Raw genomic sequence first — 5,494 nt, 5'->3', positions numbered from 1 at the left:
TGGTAACAAGAAGTTTTCTTTCTCTAAGAGGAAACAGTATCAACAACAGTCTTAACAAACATAGCAACATAAGGGCTCAAATTCTCAAGCTCAATGTGGTGGCAAAGGTTCTAAGAACAATTGCAATGTTCAACGTAATAGACAGAATCAGTCCAATCAGCTAGCTCAGAGTAGCCAGTCTTTTGTTAGCAAGAATAGTCGCCAACAATCTAATGTACCACCTATGGGAAGAGGTTTTGGCAGAAATACATAATGCTTTTCATGTGGTCAGATTGGACATTATGCAGCTCAGTGCCCTCAGCAAGCACCTTAGTTTTCAAGACCTAGGCCTACAGCTTCAGAGCCTATAGTTGGTGATGCAGGTAGAGCTCATAGAGTTTTTGCAGCAGTTGATCAGCATCAGGCAGATCATCAGGGAATAGTGGTTGAGACCACAGGTGCTATTAAAGGTATATCTCTTTCAGTATTGTTTGATTCAGGAGCTACAGATTCATTTATTTCACCATCTATAGTTTTTAAGTGTAAGCTGGATGCGGTGAAGCAAGATCATGGTTAGCAAGTGGAACTACCCTTAGGCATTAAGGTCTCCATAGATTCTATAGTTCATAAGTGTGGGCTTAGCTTAGGAAGCTTTGATACGGCAGTGGATATTTGAGTCATAGCCCTTGGTTCCTATGATGTGGTTTTAGGCATGGACTGGCTTGGATCTCATAGAGCCAGTATAGATTGTAGGAAGAAGATCATTTTGTGCCAAGATGACCAAGGGAATGATGTGCAGATAGTTGGGATACTGAGGCCTATATCTTTGCGGATGATTTCTGCTATGCAAATGAAGCAAAGTTTTCATAAGGGATGTCAGATATTTGTTGTTATGGTAAATGATCTTGATGAGGAAGATCCTGTAAGGAAGACTTTGGATCACCCGATTTTGCAGGAGTACGTAGATGTTTTTCCAAGTGAGATTCTAGGCATGCCTCCTAAGAGGGACATTGACTTTAGTATTGATCTAATTCCTAGAGTTGAGCCTATCTCTAAATCTCCTTATCATATGACTACACAGGAATTGGGGTGAGCTACGTCTTCAGCTAGAGGAACTTCTGGCCAAAGGGAGCATTTGATCGAGCGTATCACCATGAGAAGCTCCAATGCTCTTTATGAAGAACAAAGACAGTTCCTTGCACCTTTGTATCGACTATAGACAGTTGAATAAGGTGACTATTAAGAATAGGTATCCTTTGCTTAGGATTGATGACTTATTCAATCAGATCAAGGGAGCTACAATATTCTCCAAGATTGATCTTAAGTCAGGATACCACCAGCTTCGCATTAAGGAAGCAGATATTCACAAGACCGCTTTTTGAATGCGCTATGGGGGTAAAAGCATAGATTTGTGTCACCGTTTGTGATACAAAAACCTATTTTGGTCAAATCTCATTTCTCTATCAAAACTCAATTTAAAAAAAAAACTAAAAATACCCTTTTATAGATTTTAGATTCAATATCATCATTATATAAATTTTTGAGTGTTTTGATTAGTTATAATATGCTATAATCTAAAAATATTATAAGTCGATATTTCAAAATTTCAAAAGATGCTCTCTCAAAAAATGAAAAAAAATAGTAAATCATATCAAAAAAATAAAAATAAAAATATTTATCACTAGAGGAGAGAATCCTCTTCATGAATATGTAATTTTTTTCCAAGAAGCTATAGATTTGATAGGGAAGTTTTGACGGGAGGAAAAAACTATTGGATTCTGACAAGGTCGAACATGAGTACTTATAACAAAGAAAATATACATCAAAAATAATTATTTCTTTTTTTGTGCACTAGCTATACATGTCATCTATAAAATATTTTCAAATCATAACAAAAAAAGATGATTTGCACATACTTGTTTGATGGGAACTACATCCTATATTTTTTACAGTTAAAAAAGAGACTTCAAAATAAAATAAAATGAATAAATTCTTAGTCAAAAAAATAATAAAAATTATAGGCATAAAATTCATACAATTCTACACATTTCATTACTTTACATCATCTTCATATTTTAAAAGAAAATACCATTTTTTTTGTCATTAATGTTGAACTGTCACATTTTGATATCACTTTTCTTTATAAAAAGGTGACATAGGTTTGTGCTTTTACCCATGGGCATTATGAGTTCATAGTGGTACCTTTTGGGTTGACTAATGCTCCATCGGCTTTCATGAGTTTGATGAATGGTGTGTTCCAATCTTATCTGGATAGGTTTGTACTCATGTTTCTTGATGACATTGATATATTCTAAGACTCAGAAGGAGCATGAGGAACACCTACGGTTGGTATTGCAATGTTTGAGAGACAATCAGCTTTATGCCAATGTAGCTAAGTGTGAATTCTTCAAATCAGAGATTCAGTATTTAGGGCATGTTATTTCAGGTGATGGTATTTCAGTGGATCCTGCAAAGATTTAGGCGATATTAGATTGGCTGACACCAACTAATGTGTCAGAGATTCGTAGTTTCATGGGCTTAGCAGGTTATTATTGCAGATTTGTCCAAAACTTCTCTAGGATAGCACATCCTATCACATCTCTTCAGAGGAAAGGAAAGAAGTTCGTGTGGATAGAGAAATGTGAGGAAGCTTTTCAGAAGCTCAAGGAACTTTTGACTAGTGCACCGATTCTAGCTGTACCTGATCCAGAAGGTGATTTCATGGTATGTACAGATGCTTCTCTTAAAGGGATTGGGGCAGTATTGATGCAGATTGGACGGGTAATTGCGTATGAATCACGCAAGCTCAAGGATCATGAGTTAAATTATCCTACACATGATCTTGAGTTAGTAGCAGTAGTTCATGCTTTGACAAGGTGGAGACATTTCTTGTTGGGGCACAAATTTGAGCTACACAGCGATCATCGTAGTCTTCAATACATTTTTACTCAGCCTAATTTGAATGCTCGCCAGAGGCAATGGATGGACTTTCTATACGAGTATGATTTTGAGGTTAAGTACATTCAGGGTAAGGAGAATGTGGTGGCAGATGCTTTGAGTCGCAGGAGACATGTGGTAACATCGATGACTCTTAGTGTGGATTTGAGGAGTCGGATTCTTCAGGCACTTCCTATAGATTCTTGGTATCAGGAAGTGTGCAGAGAGATAGATTCAGGAAGGCCTTTGGAAGGTCGATTTGCAAGTTACATTCAAGAGTCAGATGGTCTTCTGAGACATTTGGGGAGGATTTATGTGCCATTTTCGGATGAGCTTCACACCTTGATACTGACAAAAGCCCATCGTACACCTTACTTAGCACATCTAGGTGTTAAGAAGATGCATGCTGATTTGAGACGTCTGTTCTTTTGGTCTGGGATGAAGTGAGATATTTCTGATTTTGTGGCTAGGTGCCTTGAGTGTCAGAGAGTTAAGGCAGAACATCAACACCCAGCTGGACTTTTGCAACCTAATCTCATTCCTTCTTGGAAGTGGGATATCATCTCCATGGATTTTATAGTAGGATTACCTATAATACATCGACATCATGATGCTATCATGGTCACCATTGATCAGTTGACTGAGGTGGTGCATTTTTCACCGATTAGGTCTTCCTACACAACAACTTTTGTAGCTAATGTCTTCATGCATGACATTGTGAGACTACATGGTATTCCTAGAAGGATTATTTCTGACAAGGATCCTATATTCACATCTGCATTCTGGACATCGCTGTAGCATGAGCTTGGAGCGCAAATAAACTTCAGTTCGACATATCATCCAGAGATTGATGGTCAGACAAAGAGGGTGAATCAGGTTTTGGAGGATATGTTATGGATGTATGTGATAGATAGGCAGACACATGGGGAGGACTATCTCTACCTAGTGGAGTTTGCTTACAACAACAGGTATCATAGTTCTATTGGCATGGCACCTTTTTAGGCATTATATGGATGTCCTTGTCATACACTATTGAGTTGGGATAGTCTTGAGGATTGCATCCTGTTGGGACCTGAGATGCTTCGTGATATGGAGCAACAGGTAGTGCGTATCGGTGAGCATTTGACTATGGCATAGGATAGGTAGAAGAAGTATGCTGATGCTCATAGGATTGATAAGCAGTTTTTTGTGGGGGATAAGGTTTTCTTGAGAGTGCGACTATGAAAGAGTCTATCCGATACGGAAAGGGTTCTAAGCTAGCACCTCGTTTTGTGGGACCATTCAAGATTCTAGAGAGGATTGGCCCGGGTGCTTACCGTCTTGCTCTACCGCCCAGCCTAGCTCACATTCATGATGTTTTCCATGTTTCAGTGCTTAGGTAGTATATTCTTGATATTGTACATGTTCTTGATTGGAATGCGTTGCAGGTAGAGGATGGGCAGTTGGCTTTGGAGTCGGTTCGTATTCTAGAGCAGTGGGGGTTGACCCTTAGGGGTCGAACCATCGAGCAGGTAAGGGTCCAATGGGGCCCTATTGATGATTCTTCAGCTACTTGGGAGGATGCAGCTAGATTGAGGGATTTATATCCCTATTTGTTTGTAGGCTTCTAGGAGTAAGCCTAACCCAAGGGGGGGTGGATGTAGTGCCTACCCTTGTTCACATCTTTTCTGGACATTGTTATTATTATCAAACTTTAATAGACTAGTTTTATTTTGATGGATTAGTGGTATTGTTTTCACACTATCAGATATTATGATATGGATTCAGTTAATCTATGATGAGATCATTTAGACTTTATATTTCATGTATGTATGATGATCATTACATTGTTTTCAGTTATTAATGATGATTAGTTAAATGGTATATTATCTCATGTGTTTTATTATGGATACTTACCCCATACTTGCATGTGTATGGTGTGCGTGTTTTCATATTGTATGGCATTTCTGATGTGGTCAAGGAAGGGAGTCGTAGTCACCTACTTAGTCGGGATCTACACGATGCACCACTTCCTGCCATTGCTTGTTTAGCTTAGCATTATATATATTATATGTACATGCATGGTTTTTCTGCAGGTTGCAGGTACCGGGTATCGACTTCCCTGAATTGCCAGGATGAGCATACCCTATTATACTATCTCAATGATAAGAGAAGGGAGATAAATTCTCAAGTCCAAATCCCAAACCTTTAAACCAATTGTCCTGAAGAGGTAGGACAAGTATCTGGATATTTTACCCACCGAATGTGTCCGATGACATGATTCATGATTTTTAACCCTTTAGACTAATTTTGTATGATTTGTTCTACGATGGGTTTTCATATTTTATCTTGGAGGTCTATGGTGAATTTTCTATTAATTAAGTCTTAATAAATAGATTTAATCAATAAATTAATTATTTTGGAGAAAATTAATAAAATATCATGATCTTTGATATTTTGAGTATAATTAATTAAATGAGAATTAAATTGAGAGAAATGAATTAAATAAAAGAAAATTAGAAAATTAAAATTAATAATAATAATAAAATAATAATAAAGTAATAAATAAATAATAATAATAAAAGTTTTAAAAAATTAA

Source organism: Cupressus sempervirens, chromosome 7 (assembly GCF_028749045.1).
Source record: "Cupressus sempervirens isolate cs-2001-9-10 chromosome 7, ASM2874904v1, whole genome shotgun sequence".
In the NCBI taxonomy this organism is placed as follows: Eukaryota; Viridiplantae; Streptophyta; class Pinopsida; order Cupressales; family Cupressaceae; genus Cupressus; species Cupressus sempervirens.
The sequence above is the reverse complement of the archived record's forward strand: the minus strand, read 5'-3'. Positions refer to the sequence as shown.